The sequence below is a fragment of the Heliconius melpomene genome, chromosome 21 (assembly GCF_056956725.1).
Source record: "Heliconius melpomene rosina isolate 202511_hmr_F chromosome 21, ASM5695672v1, whole genome shotgun sequence".
Lineage (NCBI taxonomy): Eukaryota > Metazoa > Arthropoda > Insecta > Lepidoptera > Nymphalidae > Heliconius > Heliconius melpomene.
The window spans coordinates 10,601,040-10,625,327 of record NC_140409.1 but is presented as its reverse complement, the minus strand read 5'-3'; the positions used below and the strand labels follow the sequence as shown (position 1 = coordinate 10,625,327).

At 34.0% G+C, this 24,288-nt stretch overlaps 1 protein-coding gene and 2 non-coding genes across 3 annotated transcripts in view; 1 reads left to right on the top strand and 2 right to left on the bottom strand.

The window, feature by feature from the left end:
- The window catches only part of LOC146527234 (peptidoglycan-recognition protein SB2-like), a 66,203-nt gene that overhangs the window by 26,044 nt on the left and 15,871 nt on the right, over nt 1-24,288 (bottom strand). The gene's annotated exons all lie outside the window — the stretch shown is intronic.
- Nucleotides 1,702-1,774, top strand: TRNAR-ACG (transfer RNA arginine (anticodon ACG)). The gene has a single exon. It is a non-coding gene; the product is annotated as a tRNA-Arg (tRNA).
- Nucleotides 14,344-14,416, bottom strand: TRNAR-ACG (transfer RNA arginine (anticodon ACG)). Its single transcript has one exon. It is a non-coding gene; the product is annotated as a tRNA-Arg (tRNA).

Below are 24,288 nucleotides of genomic sequence, written 5' to 3'. Positions count from 1 at the left end.
AACAATATTAAATAAAATCTCAAATGATTAAAATTACGATATTTTAAGTGTATAACATCGGTATAGATAACCGAACTGAGATAAATTAATTATAAGCAGCAAATAATTACATAAAAAATAATAGTAATTCGAAAATCTATAAAAATTTACAAAATCATCAAAGTCATCTGCCCGTCCGCGTCGGTCATACTCATACTACGCCGCCCGAAGGCTAGGTCATTTGGAATCAGTCACATCTTAATTATTTATTAGAATGTTATACATACAGTAAACTATAATTTCCATCTAGATGAAATGCTAAAAGTGACTATTATATTTATTTTCATAAGGATGAATATCAAATTATAGAAATCATATTATAGAAATTTTTGTTAATGTATACAAATCTATATTAGCGCGCGCCATGTATGCATTAAGCAAACTCACTTTGAGTGCCGTTTTCTTAAAACAGCAAACTTTGCAAGCCGTTGCTTAGCAACGCGTAGCGACGATTGTTATTAACATGGCGGAATAAATTCCTTGTCAAATTAATTATTTTAATATATTGGTATATAACGAAAATATTACAAATATGAGAAAAAAAAAGTATCCTATGTTCATCCCGGGACCCTCATGTATCTCTGCATGAGTATTTTATCACAATTAAATTAGCGGTTTGGCCCTGATTGCGTCAAAGACAGACAGACATACAGACAGACAGAGTTACTTTCGAATTTATAATATAGGTATGGATTATTTTATACAAATACATGCAATTTGAGAACACATTGACATATCTATGTGTGGCACCGGGAGAAAAAGCTTGTTCTAATGTTATAATTTCCAGATACTTGGTTTCGCTTTACGTGGTTTTTATTTAGACCACGTGATCTAAAAATGATTTACATAAATAAATGTATATATAATAAAAAATATTTATGTGTATGCTACAATATATCTTAGGTACGTAAGTAATTGTATATCTGTCCCTGTCAAATAGGTGAGATCTCTTTACTCGTTAGCTCCTCACCTGTTATGGTATCCTAATTCTGTTTTATGGAAAACAGTCGCTGACGTTTAGTGGCGTGTCGGCCGATCACTATATAATATATATATATATATATATATATATATATATAGATAGATAGAACTCTGCGGTCAAACTATTCAAACTATAAAAATATTTTATTCAACTAACTATTACACAGAAGTGTACAGTTGATCGAAGAACAAGATGGTTAAATTCTGATTAAGATTTTGAAGTAAAGACAAAGAATCACCATCACCTCCGACTTGTTGCTCCGTGACACACCAGACCGCTGGACAGGAGAAGACTCCGCCGAGACCTTGTCCCCCCACACTCCTCTATTAATTCCTGAGCTACCGCCTTGGTCGCTGGTCGTCTAAGCTGGGCCAACACCGGGCAACCGAGGGTCTCACCCGGCTGGATTGACCTCCCAGGTCCAGGAGCATCACGCTCATCCCTTCTTTCTATCCTTCGCCTCCCAAAAATTGATATTTCCATTGGGCCAATGGCCCACATCAAACACGTGCGCATATTCATTCGCGGAGCTAGAACATCACGGCCAGAGGGCAAAGCCTTGATGTCGTCTACCCTCTCCTTCCATGGGGGTCGCGAGAATTGATTATATGATAATGTTCATAAATATCATTTGACATTTGTGTTTCTCTAGAATCCTAAATAGACAACCAATCTCATCTGGCCCTGTGGCGCAACGGATAACGCGTCTGACTACGGATCAGAAGATTCCAGGTTCGAATCCTGGCAGGGTCGATTATTTTTTTTAAGTTTTTTTTCTATAAATATAAATATCGATAAAATTTAAAGTAAATAAATACAGCTCGTATTTAAATTAAAACGTATAAGACAAATGACAGCGTAAAACTGATTTTAACTTATTTATACTTTTATTTAAATGTTTTTTGATATATATTTATATGTTTATTAGATGTTAATTATGTTTTGATATATTAGTCTCATGCTTAGTTTTCGATAGTTTGACGCAGCACAGGCGCGACAATGTAGATAAGTCTTTCGAGTGCGAAAGAAAAGTAGTATGAAAACAGGAATGAAATATATCTTAAAAATAAAAAATAGAATTAGAATCTATTTTGCTGGACGTTTCAAAGTTAATATTTCTTACTTGTTAATTTTATAGTTAAAGATGTTTATTAAATATAAATGTAGCACAATAATTATGCATTCTTTATTTATGTGAAGTATCTAATGTTAAATGTTGCTATCAATCCCAACATTTTGGATATTACAAAACTAAATGAAGTCGTTTACATTCATAGGCATTTCATCGATTTGTGTTGAGTTACGAGTACCTAGTAGCTTAGTAATTGTAAGTGGCTAAGTATGATGACCTTATCTCGACTTAGTACTTGTTTAAAACCCACTTTAATTTTCAAATGAAACAGAAAAATATTAAAGTTAGATAAAAACATTTATGAGTTTATTACAAATTAATCAGTAAATGAGGATTAAAAACCGGTACACGGACTTAGTAGAACGTTAGTTTATTAGTTCGTTGATCGACAAAAGGATGGAGGATATGAATTAAGGGGTTCCTGAGATATGGTAGCATTTGATGCACCTTGACAGACGGACAGACGTTCCGGCTCCATTAGACATGGTAATATCTTGATCAAAGATATTCCTATGTCTAACTAAGCCTAGTTGAATCAAATGCTACCATTTCATTTTCATTCCATACTTATTTGCAAGATCATAACCAAACGATAGCGCGATCTAACCCGGTATAGTAAGAGCGGGAGTTAATTAACAAATAATAAATTAATTAAACATTAAATAATTAGGTTTGTCTGTCTGCCCCTTTCTCCGGAAGAAGCTCACGGTAACTATTACGATGCACGTGTACCAGGATCGCATAATCGAGATAGTAGTCTCTATGCAGTTTTATGTTATCTAATATAAACTGAATAAGAGTGTATGTACGTACAACTGTTCATTTTAGGTTAAATATTAATAGCAGAAATTCCATAAACATTATGAATCAAATTATATCTGCTGGCTTAATTTTTTTTCTTCAAATATGATGAAGAGTAATACCTTTTAAATTTAAATAAATTAATGTTCTAATAATAATTTATTGTCAAAGTCCATGAAATATCGTGAGTATAGATGAAAGGGGTGTGTCAAACCTGTAGAGGTGGAGCCACAACTTATTGGTTCAGGCAATGAAAATTGCATTGCTGAAACGCATACAAGTATTATTTTCAGGTGTGTGAGAAAATGAATGTGTTCCTGTTTTATGTTATCCTAGTAAAACTTTTCAGAAAACAGCTATCTGCCGCTCAAAAATAAAAAAAATCTAAAACGACAACAAAAAAAAAGACTATCAGTTGCACTCCAGATTATATAAATTTTAAATTTCAAATTTGTTTAGTGAGTAGAATAAAGTGTAAAATATATATTCTAAGAAACTATTCTAAATATTAAATAAAATAGGAAAGGTAATGAACTAAAACAAGGCTTCAAATAATTATTAAACAACTAAAGTGAATCTAGCAGTCTACAATATCCGATTCTAAAGAATTCATCGGGCAGAGAGACGTTAGGCGATCCTTTTCTTTCGGTCGCCGTTGACAGCCCATAAAGGTGCCAGCCAGTAATTAGTAATTAGAGGCATCCTTATATATCCTCTATGGTCATTATTTCTAACAATACCTATATATGAAACAAGCGGCCCGCCCGCGGCTTCGCCTGCGTAAACTATGTTATTATTAATTTCTGTCTCCATGAGTGCCTACGTCCTAAAAGTGACGTCCACGCAAAATTTGAGACTCCTAGCATTTGTAGTAACGAAGTTTCATACAAACTTTCAACCCCAAAAACAACTCCTTAAAAGTCGAATATTGCAAATTCCCGTCTTAGCGAGCACAAGTTCCTAGCATAGTTTCTGACTGAGATTTCGTGATGAGTGAGTGACCTTTCGATTTTATATATATAGAAGATGAGGAGTAAAGAAAGAGATTTTAAATATTTAAAAACCAAGCATGGAATCCGCCGCGCTTTCAACTGTTGTCACACCTACACTACAGCCTACGTCTCGCGGAGTGCACTTGTACTTGTGATTAACAATATAATTATTCGTTGAGCAAACTTTTTAATGTTTTTTAGCTTTTAAGTAGATACTCGATAAGAAAACTATTTATAGCATGCCAAAATGCCAACAGCAGATGTTCATTTTATATTAATCTGGCAATGGATATGATAAAACAATCATCTCTGGCAATCCAGATCTAGGCACTGTTTCAGCCCCATGCCAGACATCTAATTCTAATAAACTATGAGCGTCTAAGGAATTATGGGAATATAATCAAATACTGGTAAATTTTCTTGACATTGGTTAACAACATTTCTTTTTATACTTTCTTCTTATCTTCTTTGCTCCTATTCGCGTACTGTTTGTTAACTATTACGATGCATCTATACCAGGACGGCATACGAGAAAGAGAAAAGTATCTATGCAATTCTGTATTATTTACTATATATAAACTCAGTGAGAGTTTATGTACATTCTTTTTTCACGTAAAATATTAATCACAAAAAATAAATCAAATCGGTGTTATAAAAATGACCTCCACAAAAGAAATCGAGTTAGTCGTGTGGCCTAGTAATAAATATTGTTTCGTAACTGTTTATCATGAAAATTATTATTTATGTATGTTTTTAATTTTAATATACACAGGAAAATATCCACTCTTCTGTTTTCTCCGATGTTATTAATTTGTCTACAATAAAACCCCACAAATTAGACGAAATATTATTTATTTATTATCTTATCCGTGTTATTTAATATTTGTAAATAAAAATAAGAATAGTACTAGAACCTAATGTTTTATTATTAAATGGTATTTTTATTAAACAAAGATAGGGAGGTCTCCGTTACTCACTTTCCACTAAATTTTGGAGGCATGTTGGCATGTTGAGTGGCGGAGCTTAACGCCGCAAATCTTTTTAAAGTTATGCATACCTATGTATTATCTGCATTCAAAATTCATTATTCATAAATATTTATTAAATGACATTAAAATTTAAATATAATAAAATACTAATGTTAATTAATCTCTTAATGCTAAATTTGAAATGTCAAAGAATTCGGCAGATAGTGGGGAACGGAGTATCTTAACACTAGGTTCCCTCTGCCTACCCTGCTATGCAGTTATTTGCAGGATACAGCTGTGTGAAGCTGTTTTTTTTTTAAATACTTTCCTTCTGAACAAAATAAGTACGTATCACGTATAACCACTGCCGGTTTTAGCACTACCGGGGCGAAGTTTTTTCGGCGCCCCCTAACTACTATTCAATAACATACAAAAAAGGGAATGGGTACAACGAAATAACCATCTATTTAAAAAAAAATAATGAAAAAAACTAATAAAATTTCACTTCTTCTAGCCTTTTTATCTGCGAACTCTTTTATTAGGCATTCAAAGTCTATGTTTTCTGCAATTTTATTTTCAAAGTTGTTAAGCAGCTAAGCCGCAAGGGGCATCAAAGTCGACGATCACTTTGTTTTTTTTTTAGATCTTAGACCATTTTAAAGGGCATCAAGTCCCCTAAGCCGCACCGGGCAGCAAATAGCCTAGCTACGCCACTGCAGCGAGGAGACATCTTTGCGCAAAGCGTCCTAAACGGGCGTTTACGGCGCCCTTTTTATCCGGCGCCCCTGGGCGGTCGCCCAGCCTCGCCCTACCCTAACGCCGCTATCACAACAAATGTATACCTGCGAGGAGCCTGAATTGAATGAACTGAAAGATTATATTTATTATTTTTATTACTAGCTGCACGGTACGCGCGTTGCTACGCCGCCGCCAAGTGAAATAAATTTGAAGGAAAGGTATTAAACAAATATTCAAATTAATTGTGAGTCATTTTATTGATTTTGTTCATTTTAGAAAAAATCTACTCTACTTTACTTTTTCAGCAAAAACTGCTGAACTTAAAAGATTAGTGCTTTATCCCACACACAGCAGGGTAGGCAGAGAAAACCTAGTGTTAACACACTCAATTCCCCATTTTCCACCGAATTCTGGAGGCATTGGCGTGTTGAATGGCGGAACTAAGCTCGTGGTTTTTGCCTCCAAACCAGAGGACAAAAGGAAAATATAAATTAAAATAAATATTTCATCTCCTCGAGCGAGGCTCGAACCCATAACCTACAAGTCGCATTTACAGTCACACAATATCCAATAATGTATAAAGAAAAAAATAGTAATGCAGAAAGAGATAAATATCAGAATCGCCACCGTGCATACTAACCCATATCAAAAATTATTATAAAAAAATAATCATCTCCACTTGCTTTATATTTTCCTGGTAGCTGAGTGCGTAGAGCGCTTTAAAATTTGTTTTCCTCTCTTTCAATTTGGCCGATTTGACAGGGAAATAAATAAATACACACACACAAGCTCAAAAGCTAGGCGGGGCGAGCTGGGAATTATATATAAAGAACTATATATAAGATTTACACACACTAGTGACAGTAGTCATCGTATCAATCGTAGTTCTTCCTATTTTATGCCTTCCTAGTAGCAACGCTCGGAAATTTCATACAATGATTGCAACTGGGCTTGATAAGTAGGTATTCTTCTCCGCTTTCTTTATATTCTCCTGGTAGTGAAGTTCGTAGATCGCTTTAATATTTGGTAACGCGGAAGGAAATAAATAAATACAGACAGACACCTACACAAGCTCACAAACTGGGCGGGGCGGGCTTGGAATAAAAAATTAAAAAAAAAAATTATTCCAAGCCTTTTATATAATATAAAGAAAAAAATTGTAAGGCAGAAAGAGATAAATATCAGAAATCGCCACCGAGCATATCAAAAATTAATATGATAAACTGCATATCTATACAACTAATAGTAGAAAGTGCAGTAGAAAACGGGACGCTTGGGTTATTTATTATTTTTGCTCCTTTCCCATTTGCTTTCTCCATCACTCCCTCTCAACTCGCAAAAATCCAGTAGTACAGGGGTGTGTGTACTACTATGCATTTATGATCTCCTAGTAGCCTGCGATACCGTACAGTCAGAATGACCGCATCCGAAATGGTGCACGGACTTGTTAGACCGAGATCCCAGGGCCCCAGACTTACGCCATTTTAGCAAAGCTGAAATTTTGAGTATCCTATCCTATATCTTATAAAACAAAGTCGCTTTTCATGTCTGTCTGTTGTTTCTAACTCTTCTTCTTCTAAACAACTCAACGGATTCTGATGCGGTTTTCACCATTAGGTCGAGTGTTTTTCGTAGAAGGTTTATATATAGTTTATTATTTGTAAATTTTTATGTAAATTAACATAAATACGATAAATGTGTATAAAGTCCTACCTGTTGAGACACTTTCGCGCATGCGCTGCTTTAATGGTAAGTACTACATGAAAAAAATGTACTGGAGTATTGTTCCTCTTAATAAGATCTACAAAAAAGTTCGCGACGGCATATTCGTATCTTTTAAGAATAACGTGTAGTGATCATTTTTTTGTCTAAAAATAATAATTTTAATATATTTTTTATTGTGAGGGATATTTTTCCATAATGGTATTAATCCTTATCCTTTAAAATACTTTATTAATTTTCTACGTTAAACGAAGATAAAATTTGCTGTTTACACTATTTCGAAATTGCGAATAGTTTTATAGAAAAACGCATTTAATTGTTGACACATCCCGCCGTTGACACATCAGCTGCATGTTACTCAAGTTTCACTTATCCCTTAATCTCAGCATATAAATAAGTATATTAGTTACGTTGGCGGGCGCGGGCGGCCCGGGTTCGATTCCCGGCCGATGCATTCTATTTCATTTTCCTCACAGGCAGCCACGTAGTGCTTGCTTTTCATCAAGGACAGAATACCCTCTTCAGCATTAACCACAAGCTCGAAAAAAAAACCCCGCCTGCCTCTATAGCAACGAAGATTTAGATGCGTTTGCCTGTATTGGATAATTGGAGTTGAAGTATTATTTCAGCGCGATGTATTTGGTTTCATATTTTTTGTAGTAGTTATTAGTAGGTAGGTTTTTGTTTATAATTTCTTCCGTTTAAAAATAGTCATTTAACTATCTAAAAATAGTCATTTAAATATATTTTAATAAGTACTTGAAAAGATTAGTAGCACAGATTTAAAATAACGGTACCTACTAAAAAATCCTTGCTGTATAAAATAATTGGAAAATCCTTATTGAAACTACGAAAATGCGGGTTGCATTAGGGTTTAATTAATTTTCACATTATCTTAAGTGCTTTGCAAACATACATTATATGAATAATCCAGTAGTAAAAGCGGGCGAAGCCGCAAGAGGGTCGCTAGTTAATATATATAGTTAAGACTATATGCATACTCTCTAACTTGAAAGTGGGGGACCCTTCGGAGATAGCATCAACTTAAGGTATACGCCCAGCTATGTTACAATTAAAACGCTCGTTTTTAAATATATTTTTAAGAATGACGTAAAAAATGTATATTTACTATTACCAGACCCTTTACGTGAAACGTTCACTTCTGCCAGACGACTTTATATCTCTACGGAGAAATCCTATTAATTTAAACCTTAACAATTGAAACAAAGATGCAAAAAGGCTCTGATCAAATCAGAGGGACAAGCTAGTATTAAATAAAAAAAAAAGTTAGTGAGTAGGCACACTGTCTTAACTACATATTAGACAAATAGTCCTTAAAATGTCAGCTTTGCTAAAATGACGTAGTTCTGGCAGCTCTGGGATAGTGGGCTATGTATTTCTGTCGATAAGTAAGTTAGTAAGTATGCTTTGCTTAGCTTGCTGCTTGGTTTGCACCAAAGCGAAGAAATGGAAATAAGTATTTAAATATTTCATTTCCTCGAATGGGAATTGAGCCTGACGCCTTCATAGTTACACTTTGTGCCCCTGCGCCACAACTGACCAATAATTATTCACCAAATTCATTTAAATAAGATTAATTAAAATGTGTGGTCCACTATTTATTAATAGATGTAATAAAAAACTACTAGATATTTCGTGCATACGTTGTTTAGTAAGGCTGAGCGAGATGACCATCGAATGTCCGTGCGCTTGTCGTAGGAACGGCGTAGCAAATAAAACTATAATAGCTGCTCGCTGCTGCTAACAAAATGCTGCTCGTATTTTATGTTATTCTAGTAACTGGGTTCGAAAAAGGCCTCAGAGGCGTCATTGTACTATAGAGCAACCAGCGGATGGAAAATGCCAATCAATAAATAACTTTTACGTCATAAATCAATAAGTTTGTCTAGACATCAATGACGTCGTAAGTACTACGTACATGTAAATACACTTACTTAAACATCGTTAAATAAGCTCAATTTTTATTTGTTATATCTAAATCCAAAGACAAAGTACGTCATCGAGGTCACTCCTCTCAACACACAATGCATCAAAAATTGGGAGGAACGGAGTGTTTTAACACTAGATTCCTAACGCCTACGCTGTGACTGTGATACTGAAGTGAAGTGTGATAGTGAAGCAGAAAAAAAAAACATCAACAACTATGAAATAAAGACCATCCTTTGGCGTCTTAGTAGTATGAATTGTAGATGAAGAATATATCTATATATATAAAATCGAAAGGTCACTCACTCATCACGAAATCTCAGAAACTACATGTGCTAGGAATCTCAAATTTTGCATAGGAGTTACTTATAGGACGTAGGTGCTCGCTAAGACGGGAATTTGCAATATTCGACTTCTAAGGGGTTGTTTTTGGGGTCGAAAGTTTGTATGAAACTTCGTTACTACAAATGCTAGGAGTCTCAAATTTTGCATAGACATCACTAGGACGTAGTCATGGAGACACAAATTAATAATAACAAAGTTCACGCGGGTGTAACCGCGAGCGGGCCGCTGGTTTATTTATATAATTTATTAACTTTTTACAAAAGTTAAGTTTAGCAAGAGAAAATAAAAATATTATTTAAATATATATCATGTCGCATGCCTGTGCCCATGCAAAAATACAAAATACACGAAAAGGCGAACTAAAATGCTAAGCGAATACAAAACATTCATTTATATTGTAATTAAATATATTGTCTATGAATGTTTTAAACAAATGCATACTTTTCTATGAAATTGTATGTATTTTTCATACAATATAAATATATTCTTTATAGAACAATGTACAACGAGGATGGGATGCGCAGATAGATTGCACTTTCATTTTCAATTAGCGCCAGTTCAATTTACCCATATCGTACCGACCTGGAAACACTGCCGCGGGTAGGCTATTCCACAGTTCGGTGGCGCGTGGAAGGAAATTCCTACGAAACCGCACAGTAGTGGAGTGCCACGCATCCAGATGGTGTGGGTGATATTTAAGTTTGTGACGTGCTGTGCGGTTAGAAAATTCGGCGGCAGGTAACAGGTCAAACAGTTCTTCAGAACACTCACCATGATAAATGCGATAGAGAACGCACAGCGAGGAGACGTCTCTACGCAGAGCCAAAGTGTCAAGCCTTTCACAGCTTACCGGGTCCTTAATGATTCGGACAGCTCTACGTTGTATGCGATCAAATGGGTCAAGCTGATACTGGGGTGTACCAGCCCAGAGATGAGAACAGTACTCCATGTGTGGCCGAACCTGGGCCCTATATAGAGCCAATCGGTGTTTTGGCGTGAAGTACCGTCTCGCTCTATTGATGACCCCCAGTTTCTTCGAGGCCAACTTGGCCTTGCTTTCCAGATGATCGCGATACTGGCAGTCACTCGAAACATTAAGGCCCAATATGCTGATACTCGGCGCGGCTGAAAGGGGAGTGTTCTGAAAGACTGGCGATACGATAAATGGGGTTTTTTTTGTGGTTAACGCGCAAACCTGTGTCTTCAGGGGGTTAAATTGGACCAGGTTCTTTTCACCCCATGAAGAGACATTCTGGAGGGATGCCTCAACAGAAGACACAAGTTTATTTCGGCACTGTTCAGCGTTTTCCCGAGAAAGACTTGCGCGGCTGGAGTAAACAGCGTCCACCGTGCTGTCATCTGCATAGCAATGAATGCTAGAATCCTCCAGCATGTCATTGATATGCAGAAGAAACAGCGTGGGGGACAGCACGCAGCCTTGGGGAACGCCAGCGTTCACGGGCATATGTTTGGAGCAAAAACGGTCGACAGCGACCTTGATGCTGCGCCCAGTGAGAAAGCTGGCGATCCACCTGCATAAGTTCTCGGGAAGCCCATAGGATGGAAGTTTAGCAAGGAGCGCCCCATGCCACACTCGATCAAAGGCCTTCGCCATGTCCAAACTAACTGCCAGGCCCTCTCCTTTGCTTTCAATAGCCGCAGCACAACGGTGGGTAAGGTAAACCAGAAGATCACCGGTTGAGCGACCATGGCGGAAGCCATATTGACGGTCATTAATCAATCGGTGATCCTCTAGATAAACCAAGAGCTGGCTATTGATGATGCTCTCCATGACTTTTGAGAGTAGGGAGGTGATGGCAATAGGCCTGTAGTTAGATGGATCGGAACCATCGCCCTTCTTCGGGATCGGGTGGATAAGAGCGCTCTTTCATGAATCTGGGACTACGCCGACTGAGTAAGAGTGCCGAAACAAACGCGTTAGCACCGGTGTCAGCTCAGGAGCACAAGAACGAAGCACTAAGGGGGAGATGCCATCTGGCCCGCTCGACTTATGGATGTCCAAAGAGGACAGAGCTCGCCTTACAGCTTTTTGGCTGAACTTAACCTCAGGCATTGAGCTCTGGCACCGCGGGATGGTCGGTGGCGTTGATCCTTGGTCATCCAAAGTCGAGTTCGAAGCAAAGAGAGCGCCCAGGAGATCGGCTTTCTCTTTCGCCGTATGGACCAAGATGTCATTCCCCTTGCGTAAAGGCGGAAGCGAAGGCTGGCTGAAGTTGCCGAGTGCCGCCTTTGAGAGCGCCCAAAACTGGTGAGTTCCGGACGGGTAGCTCTCAAGCTATTCATATGCATGCATTTATATTATTGAATTTTCAAATAAGAAGAACGTAAATAGATTTTATTTTTAAACCTTAATAATTATTTAATTATTTTATTTTCTTTAATTACGATTTTATTTAATTTAATCTTCTTGTTGAGCTCAATATTATAAATATGCTAAACATAGGCTTGCAAGTATTTGTATACAGTAATATTTATTAAGTCAGCAAATAGCTATCAATGCAATTGCTAATTGTTGTTAACATTTTCAGAGATAATAAATGTATAATAATTATTATATTATTAATTTTTGAATTAGAAAAATACTTAAAATTTTTATGGCTATTTATAATTTACCACTAATTTGCCATTTAATCATCATATATTGCTAAGATACACATTAAATAGGTGTCACATCTGTATTTTAACTTTATACACTACTAGCGACCAGCTTGTGGCTTCGTCCGCTTAAGCTATACAATGATTTATTTATTAATCTGAATTATTTTCGTGTCCTAATAACATTATTATTTTAAAACGCTGTATTCATACATTGAAAATTTAAGATTCCCCGAATTCAATAAAACTGTATTTTTTATTTATATAGGAAGTTTTCCAAAATAAAACAGTGAAAACTGCATTTAAATGGGCTAAGCCGTTTGTGAGATACGAGTGCACAAATAAACAGATTTGGGTTCCGTTACATTGCAATTGCAATTGTCATGCATCTGCCATGTAGTGGACACAGCAATTACAATTTAATAATAAATATAGATTGAAATAATAATTATTATGCATCATATAAAAAAAAACAAATGTACTTGACTCCCAGTTCATTTAAGTTTAGTAACTCCTTTATTTCTTGTTAAGACAAAGAAAACATGTAATTTGTAGAAACAACATACTAACACACTGCAGTTTTGCACATCAAAGGAAATCCTATGTGTATGTACGAGTGTAAATAAAAATAAAATAAATGGTGAAAACTGTAGAATGAAAAGAGATAACACTAAATCATATATTTCGTTTAAGTTTACGCTGCATCAGTGTGCAAGTGTCTATGTGGATCGGTAAATGCATTTGTAATTGTTGCGTCACTATAACCTCTCTTTGCTTCATGCTGTCCTGGTAGATGGATTCGAAGAAGGCCGGAACAAAATAGAATGAGGATTGCAAGCAAGCATCGGAAAGCCTTGCCCACTTATATATAAATTTTGAATTGCTTTTTTCGTTACTATGCCGAGAAAAATTGTAAAATCATTCGTGATTCGCAATCAATAAGGCTGTCTAGACTTTGATGACGTCATGACGCGTGTATGGGGAAGCTGTACGATATACAGAAGGGAAGTAAGTAATGAGAGGGAAAGTAACCACAGCAAAAATGAATACTGGGACGAGTACATTTTCTTACTGAATATAACACAATAGGCATGCGGAATAACACAATAGGCATGCGGAAAACATAACTTAAAGAAGTTATTTTATACGTAGGAAAAAAAAGACTTGTATTGTTTACGAAAGAATAAAACTGAAGATGATTATAACTTATATGTCTATCATTATTAAGTCCAAGTTAAAACTGAAAAGAAGCTGACGACCCATACTGATAGTATGTGTAAAATTGAAATACACAAAGAATTTGAAATTATTTTTGATCTTTTAATAACTTAATATTACCAATTTGTAATAACTTAATATGTATATATATGGAAACAAACTTTTAGCTAACTAAATCTGCTACATTTGAGGCATAATCGACGGAAAGTAGGGGGTGGGGGATTTTCGACGTATTGCTTGATGAGTGGTAGAACTTAACGCTGGAGTTTTATCTTGGTGCCAGAGGGAAGAAATTAAAAAAAAATTATAAATAATTATTCATTCTCCCGAGTAGCGATCAAACTTAAACCATCGCGTTAATAAACTCTTAACAGGAATTATATTCCTGTTAATAAAATATAACAGGAATATAATTCCTGTTAAGTGTCATTGTTATATAATAAATCTATAAGTTCAGAAGTGTAAGTACTCTGAGTAGTTTGAAGATTTCAACAAAGGCATAGCTTCATAATAATATAATTAATTATCTAAAAATATATTTGACTTTTTGTTGTTATAGTAAAACGATTTTTTCAGCAACTTTTTATGATCACCAAGCTTTTTAATAATAAATGAATATTTATTTAAAAAAAAACAATAGAATTAAATGATTTCGTGAATGTCTAATATAAAACATTGGGCAAACAATATTTAGATATACCTTCTATTAACAGCTTTTCTATAAAGTTTGAAAATAATATTCAAATTTATTTAGCTTAATATCTCATAAGTAACATATTGAAAATGTTATGATTGCATATTCAAAAACTTTTAAGAAAAGTGAAAAAAAGATATATAATAAATCGACCCTGCCAGGATTCGAACCTGGAATCTTCTGATCCGTAGTCAGACGCGTTATCCGTTGCGCCACAGGGCCAGGTAACACCTTTAGTATATTTAGTGGTCTATTTTAAAAAATAAACCTACGCTTATAAAAAAGTCATAATGTGAGTCTAGAAAGTAAGTGAGGCCAGTCGTGGCACAGGGGCACAAAGAGTAACTGAACAACCGACTGGTTGTGCGTTAGATCCCCACTAGAGGATATGAAAATTTTATTTAAATTTCTATTTCTGGTGTCGAGGCAAAAGCGAGAGGTATTGTATGTTGAGTTCTGCAACTCAACACACAATACCTCCAGATTCGTGCGGAATACAGTGTGAAGCTGTTTTTTTTCTCACAGATAAACAGACTTTCTTTCTCTGTCACTCATTAGATAATAATCTAATGAGTGACAGACAAAGTCCTATTGGACTTATGCTACGGCAACGTTATATTGCTACGTAGCAGCTACGCTTTAAGTTAATACATATATATACATATGCACATAGCCCGTAGCCATTGTACTATTCAAATTATAAGAAACAGATATTAGTAATTTTATTTAGTAGCGTAATTTATTATTATTTAAATAATAAAAATATTAATTTATATATATCGTTACAACAATTTTACTTCATTGCAATGACACAATTTATTGTAACAATATATTTTCATGAAAATAATAATAATAATATATGAAATATATTACATTTTTTCTTTAATTAGGACACACTTTAAGACTTAAGAGATAATATTTTTGTTAAGTTAAAAAAAAGTATTTACCAAATTACAACATAAATAAATACTAAGTAGTCACACTTATAACATACATCAAACAAATAAGATACCTATGATTTGTGTTATATATTAATATCGTTTTATATGAGTAGCAATTTAAAATATAATACTCACTCGATTCATAGATGGCGTTGAATATTTTGAAATCGCGAATAAAAGCAGGATCCCCGAGGATTTTTCAGTTGTGATGTAATAATAAGATAAGGTAATAAATCAAATATTAATTACTGTATATAATGAATGTCTTAATTATTATGTACATTTAACGGAAATAACTAGTTTTTTATTATAATTATTTATCAAAGCAAATCTGGAAAGTATAATGTTTAGTGTACTAGTACTACTATACATGAAGCATATTATTAGCTTTAGAGGCCGTTAAATAACATTACCTAAACAATATGTTTTGTTGAAAGTTAAAAGCCGGGTTATATTTATATTTTTTGTTAATGCTACATGATATTATGTTGCTTCTACGAACTGCTACGAAATAGCTACGCGGGTTATTAAATTCGTAGAGATAACTCGTAGCGCGAATATTTGAATTAAAAATGCTATTAAGGTTATTTATTATACTCTTCGTATAATTGATTATATATTTTTTTCCGAACGATTAATTTATAAATAAGACAATTAATTCCTTAAAAATATTTTTAAAAAAGTACCAAATTAGAAAAATAAATTTGTTACCAATATTTCATTACTAGCTAGTATTAGGCTTCAATTTTCTTCTCCTCTCTCTACAATTTATTAGGCTTTTCATAGATGGCGTTGAACGCTTTTAGATCGCGCTATCATTTGGTTAACTTGGAAAGCATAAAGCGAGCCTTAACATTAACTGTGTACATCCAATCAGTCGTAATAATAATATTACGAGAATTTTTGGGGGCGGGTATTATATACCTCGCCAAGTCAAGCCAAACCAGTTCATGACAAACAAATGGATATTTTCCTGTATTTCAGTGATGTAAATTAAATTTGGTCTATTACTGAAGGCTGCTGAAGAAAAGAATATGAAACAGTACAACTAACTTTACAATTTTTAACTCCTTGAATATATTTAGATTATGATCGGATCAGAGATTACGAGTATATATAATTGTCTGCCATTAGAACTAAAAACGGTTATATAGAAAAATACAGTGCGACTACTACGCACTGTATTTTTCTAGCCTATTTGATCGATCATTCAGGCTTATCAAATAGGCTACAATAAGTACAATAAGGATTTACACGTAATCGTAATAAACGACATTATAGGAAGGATATTTATTTATATTTAGATAGAATTTATTATAAAATGATGAATTTAATAGCATTTTAAAGAGATTTTTATTATAAACAACATAAATGTCATTCTCCATTTTCCGTTTATTTTATAGAAAATCTTTTTTTTATCACTGGAAATTAATACAGCGACATTTTTACTTCAGATACCATTACCCTCAAAACGAATCGGACAATACAATTTTCACCTATAAAAAAAAGAAAGGCCTCCTTTTGTTATCAAATAAAGAAAGCCACGTGTTTAGAAGAACACGTGGCGTTTTGATCCGAGGGCCATGACTGAAAGTTACGATACGAGAATACTAGGAACGCATAATCGATGGACAAGTGCATTTTGTATATAAACTAGTATAGATTCCTCCATTATAACAAACAGAGTATGTATATACTATCTATACTGTTCATATTGATGAACTTTTCCATCATTGGCCGCATCCTCCTTTTGTAGCCAAACCCACTGAAACATATGATACAAAGCTACTAGGATCATATATTTACAGTATGGGTGCATTTTATTACTTACTATACGAGTATATTTGGAGTACACTCGGTCATATAATCACTCAAATATAGTACAAAAGTATTTTTTGCCCTTGATATTAATAGCCATGGCTTATGGCAAAGACAGGAAATTTCCAAAAGACTTTCAATATTTTTTACACATTAAACAATTTACTATTTATAAAAAATGTGATGAAAGCTTAAATCAAAACGGGAGAAAATTGTAAATCTAGTTTAATAATAATAAAACAGAATAAACATAGCTTGCATATCCTATATCTTATAAAACAAAGTCGCTTTTCGTGTCTGTCTGTTGTTTCTAACTCTTCTTCTTCTAAACCCCCCAACGGATTTTGATGCGGTTTTCACCATTAGGTCGAGTATATTTTTCCATAATCCTTATCCTTTAAAATACTTTATTAAATTTCTATGTTTAACGAAGATAAAATTTTCTTTTTACACTATTTCGAAATTGCGAATAGTTTTACAGAAAAACGCATTTAATTGTTGACACATCCCGCCGTTGACACATCAGCTGTATGTTACTCAAGTTTCACTTATCCCTTACTCTCAGCATATAAATAAGTATATTAGTTACGTTGGCCATTTAATGTAGACCAAAACTGTCTTTTACTGTTTTTCATTTTAATAAGTACTTTAGAAGTTGTTACAATATCAAAAAATCCTTGCTGCGAAACTGCTCGCCACTCGCCATGTGTCCGCCGCGCCCGCCTGGCTTACAAGCATCGGTGGTTCAGTGGTAAAATGCTCGCCGGCCACGCGGGTGGCCCGGGTTCGATTCCCGGCCGATGCATTCTATTTAATTTTCCTCACAGGCAGCCACATAGTGCTTGCTTTTCATCAGGGACAGAATACCTTCTTCAGCATTAACCACAAGCTCGAAAAAAAAACCCGCCTGTCTCTATAGCAACGAAGATTTAGATGCGTTTGCACGTATTGGATAATTGGAGTTGAATGTATTATTTCAGCGCGATATATTTGGTTTCATATTTTTTTTTGTACAAACATACATTATATGAATAATCCAGTAGTAAAAGCGGGCAAAGCCGCAAGAGGGTCGCTAGTATTAAAATATAACTTAAAGTGATAAACATTAATCAATTAAAAAAAGATTGAAATATTTTCATGAATTTATTAAATAAAATTAAAAACGTTTAATTTAATTTAATAATTATAATTTACAAACAGAATCTGTCTATTCTCTTTCTTTAATAGTCATTTAATAACGTACTGGAAAATTGCATCTTGCACATCTTCTTGCAATAACACCATTAGGAGAACATAAAAAGTCACAGATAGATTCTTCAATGTACGGAAGAGACCACAGCAAAAATATGCAAAGAAAGTGCATTAGTAAATAATTTGCATCAATAATGTAAAAAATAACTATATATAAAATATACTAACACCATCTATTAAATATTAAAAATTAATATATGAAATTTAATATGTTTTGACTCAGCTACTCAATAATTTTAAGAACAAACTCTCCTGTTTCTAGACTTTGCAAGTTGGTTAATGAGTACAGTGACCTATTTGACATTAATGCTGATTCAACTAGCAAGATTCGATTAATATTGTTGAACACCAAAATTCAAACATGCTAAAAATATGTTTATTATCTTAAACGTTATCTTAGCATTTTTTAATTTTCTTTTTTACTTGTTTTGTGTCTACGTTTAGGAGTTATTTTCGCTGCAAGCAAGTAATAGCAAGATGTATCTATCTACCTGTAAGTGTTTCTTTCATTCAGTCTCTTAGTTCCATGTACTATATATCTTTTTTGTATGTATTGATGTAAACAAATGTTGGTGGAACAATAAATAAATAAATAAAAATAAAATGACGAGGACCTGAAGAAACAGTGAAAGATGGCTAATGAAATCTGGACTGCCTAGTAGTAAACATATCGAGTTTTAGCCCATTCCATTCGTATCTAAGGTAACTAATTTCACCATTTTCCAAGAATCGTAGCGTAGTGTCATGAATTTCGGCAGCTGTATGAAGTACAAGATAAAATATAATATGTTACTGTCGAACTGATCTCATGATACAGCCAGAATTTTCACTCATAAAAGCGGTACCACCCGCGTTTCGCTTCTTTCTCTATGCGAAGCAGACGCATGACATGACTGAAATTTACGATACAATGTTACTAGGATCTCATAACCAAGGCACAAGTGCACTTTACACTTGTACTTTAAAATTTTGTATATGGTAGGAGTATGTCTATCTATTAGCCCAGTCATATTGATGACCGTTCCTCGTTGGCTTCCCCTACTGTCATATAGGCTAAGATCTTTTATCTAATACTTGTATGTTGAACAACGTATTTTTTTACCTTCATGCTTTTTAGCTCTACGCTCTCTGCAGACCTTGTTCTCCTCGTACTCTGTCATCAACCTCTTCATACATGCTCTTTTGTGTACTCCTCATGATTATTAGTAGCCTCAGCATCAGAGGTATGTTTTCTGACATTTTTCATATTAAATTACATAAATATTGTGAGATGCAATCATACCATACATAGCATTGTAAAATTAAAATTGAAATTATATTCTTTCTTATACAACTTTCTATACCTAATAATATTCATTCATCAATTTAAAACCCGTCATTAAAAATTTTAAATCAGTCCTTAAGTCAGATTAAATAAAATATAAAATTTTAAATTTTGAATGAATTATAATCAGTTCTTTCTTCTTCTTAAACTTATTGTACCTTCAAGGTACCATCTTCTTGCAACTTACCAGGATAACATGGAATCGTCAGAGGAAATCACATGCACCTATCTACTCACACTTGGACACGCTACGCTTACAAAGGCACAGTATGCACTTTTGCAGATTGTGATGACGTAAATTTAGTTTATGGTGAAAATCAATAACAATTCAGTGACTATGACGACGACACTTATGACGTTGTATACCGTATTGATCTGTTAAAACTACATTTAGGTTAGGGTACCAAGCTATCAGGAAGTTCTAGAAGTTAAACTTGTCCATCTCTCTCTACAAAAGAATTGAACGAGGCGTACAAATTTTAAATTAATATTATGTTCTTGACTTCAACTGGCATTGGGCCCCGCCACTCAACATGCAATCCCTCTGAAATTCGGAGGAAAGCAGAGAACTGAAGTATCTTAATGAGAATGGACTGTTTTTACACTAGGTTCCCCAGTTCCCGTGTCATTACTACTAGAGTAGGAGGAGCCAATGAGTGAAATCCGAATCAACAAGAATGGGGCAAACATACAAGGACTTATGTTATACATATTTATTTATATATTACTAGCGGCCCGCTCGCGGTTTCACCCGCGTGAACTCTCTCTCTGAGACTCCTAGCATTTGTAGTAACGAAGTTTCATACAAACTTTCAACCCCAAAAACAACCCCTTAGAAATCGAATATTGCAAATTCAGCATTTGCATTTAAAGTTCCAGCCTTATAAGTCACGTGCTCTACTTATAGGATATTAAAAAAAGACGAACTTCTTACATTTTTTAACACCTTTTTAGCTGTAACTATGCCATGAAATCTTAGAAACCCACATGGTCTACATTTTGGTCCACATTTTTGTCTTTCATTGATTTCATAATTGAAACTTGGCAGTAGCTTTAGGTGATAACATAATTATACATCTATGTTATCTTCGAGCTGGTCTTGAGATTGAACCAACTCTTCAGATTTATTAAATCACTCGAGCTCATGTTATTTATAAATACGAGTATATCCCACAGCACTTATAGCACTTGATGTAGAAAAACGTGTTCTTTTGTTTTTTTTTTACTATATATTTTTAATATCGTCTTTATAAATAATTTTTTCTTCATCAACAGAATCGAAGAAATATTTCATTCCTTTGAGAGGGAACCGAACCCACATTCTTAAGCCCCTGTGCCAAGACGGCCTCAAAAAAGTAATTTGAAGTAATACAAATCTACATAGGACTTGAATAATAATTTAAAATATTATTGATACTTTAAAACTTAGGCTTTAGTTTGCACAATATAATATAAATTTATAATATAAGTTTAATTTCTGACTTAACGAAAATAATGAAATACTGGACGTGACATACAACGAACAATGAACACTGTCAGTGGGAAGGAGAAGTCGGCAAGATCTTTGATTAAAGCTTCGAGATATATTAATTATTATAAATCCATAAAAAACTAGCTTTTTCTAATTTTGTTAATGAATGTGCTTAGATAAGCATTAAAAATAGTTACAATAATTTCTTACGGTAATGTCATCATTTTTCTATTAGAAAACATGTTCGAAAAAGGCAGCCCGCGCTGCATGCAACATATATTACAAGTGCATATAGTTTTGCATCGAGTTTACTAAGAGAACATAAAATAGTTACAGGTTACTTTATATTTCCAATCAATGCCTCCACACCCCACCCTTTGTTCTTCACCTCACCAGGTAGAACTCGGATAGATGAGAAGGGTGTATTCAACAATGCGCTTATTGAAACTGAAAGTGCATTCGTATTGCGCATGCCTCACACCTTTTCCAGTATTACAATTTACATTCCCACATGAACATTTATTAGGAGGATTAAAAAATCTGCTTCACGCTGTATCTCGCACACAACAGGGTAGGCACAAAGAACCTAGTGTTAATACACCCCGTTCCCCACATTTCGCCGAATTCTAAAGGCTTTGCGTGTTGAGTGACGAAACTCAACACCGTTCTTTGCATTAGGAGAATATGATTATTATAAATTGATATTTAATAAATTAATAAAAAAATATTTAATAACATATATAATAAATTTATAAGCTAAATGTAATCTTACATTGTATCACAAAATCTTCGATCAATTATACACAAAACATAAAAATTAAGCAAAATACGAGTACTTATATATTTATATGTTTTTACACAAATTACTTTGTATTTGTATTTAATGTATTTTGATTTTATTGGTTAAACTATGTACTTCAACGTCTAGTAATTAAGGATTTGATTCTCCCACAATCAATAAAAAAAAATAAAAGAAAGAATTTAAGTCAATTTAGGAAAAAATCTAGTACGAGTGAGTATATAGATCTGGTAAAATAGATACTGCTACTCAATATCTATAAAAATGTAAAAAAGCGAATCAAAAAGGACATCTAAATAGAAATTGCTGCATAAATGTCTTTAAAAGCGTTGATTAAATATCAAAACAGATATTGAAAGTGTAGATACAGTCTGCACTTTCAATAATACGTGGTTACTTTGACAGTTAATAGGTAAATCTAACTTTAGTTAAACTATAAAGCTCATTTTTTATATTTTCTTGGGAATAATATAAGAAATGACTTTACCATTGCTAGACTTTTGACACGATTTCAACCTCCTCTCGGCCCTAAACTCTAATCTATATATATAAAAGGACTTGTCCTCACTGACTGAGGTAAGACGCGCGCACAGCCGTAACCGCTGATGGTAGAAACGTGAAATTTGGACAGATGTTTACTTTCGCAATCTGGACATCCACTAAGAAGGGATTTTGAAAAATTTTAACGCTAAAGGGGTGAAATAGGGGTTCAAAGTTTGTATGGAAAAAAAATTAAATCGGCACCGATTTTTATAAAATTTGATATTTAGAGTCTTAAAAATATTTAATTGAACATGTGTTTCATGGTTTTCTAGAATTCACCCCCTAAGGGTGCAAATAAGGGGTTGAAAGTTTGTATGGAAAAATCTTTAAATCGCCACCGATTTTTATAAAATTTTATTTTATAAAAAATTTGATTATTTCATTGAACACATGTTTCATGGGTTATTAGAATTCACTCCTAAATACGCAAGCGAAGCTGCGCGCGTTAGCTAGTAAAATATATGCGCCTACGAAAATTAGAGGGGCAAATACAGGTTTTCTGTACATCAGTTAAAAGATAAAGAGAAGTAAAGACGAATTTATAATTTTTTTTAATATTTTTGCTTAATAGTAGTAAAAATATCTATCCAAATATAACAAATTTACACATTTATAGCTAGTGATGAGAATACTAGGGTAGTAGCATAATTATCACGTAAAAACTTTATTACTTAAAGTATATATTTTTGTTCATTAACATTATTAGTCATTAATAAATACTTTAAACATTTCTTTTGTTTTTCTTCCTTCACACAATGTTTTTTTTTTCAAACGTGGTAGCAGGATGATCACTATGTTCGTAGTCATTGGTCAGGGGCTTAGGAATGGGGAGGCCTGGTGGTTCGTGCCTATTCCAGAAGTCTTGTGTACCCCAGAATTTGTAAGTACTAGCAAAAATACCCTGAAAATTTACTAAAAAAACCTTTACACGAGCATATCTGTTCTAAGTTAAAGTTTAGGCTCCCACTAGACGATATCTCTAGGCACGTCCACCCCTATTTTAAGAGACGCTGTCTGTTGTATACCAGGCCCACGGTTGCGCTAGAATTCATTGTAATAGGGAAACGGTAATAATTTGAATTTTGATAAACCCAACAATTATAATAAATGCAATAAGAGCAAAGGCAGAGGGAACCTAGTGTTAAGTTGTAGTTGTACACGCCGTTCTTTACTTTCCCTTGAATTCTAGAGGCACTACGTGTTGAATGGCGGAACTTGAAGCCGCACTTTGCGTCGACACCAGAGCGAAGAAATGGAAATATAAATTTAAATAAATATGTATGTTAATCAATAGATATGTTATTCAATATTATTTTATTCCTGTGTGAGAAGCGTGAGAAAACAGAGCTCGGGGCTACTGAAATACTATAACACCCTAATTCATTAATTTAAGGATTACTGCAAAGGTCGGCTAAAGAGTATTTTAAAATGTGTAAATATCGCGAAAATCAAAGTCTTTCTCTACAATATTCAAATTATGTAATATTAAATTGTAACGTTTTAAATAACGTTACGGTACCGTAATAAATAACGTTGGTCTTTTCAGACCCTATACCAATATTAATATTTTTAACGCCATATTTATTAAAGCACGGTTTAAATAAAAGCTGTATACTAAAAATCACCTTAATATCTACTTATTTTTCTGTAGATTGTATTATATGGTTAATTGCTAGCTGTAATTTATTTTATACATATACACAAAACGACCTCCTTGGATCGTATGACATCCTAATATTTTTACGCGCCACAAATATAAAGTAATCAATAAATAGTTAGTAAGTTTTAGCTGACGTCAGACGATGAGACGTATGTGTATGTATTGATTTGCCGACTTTAACTTTGACCTTGTTATCTCTATCGATTTGTGTCACCTGTCTCCTGCCTGGGTCGTTATATACAAGTGTTCCTACTCTTTTATGGGGTCCTAATAACATTTTCGTATCA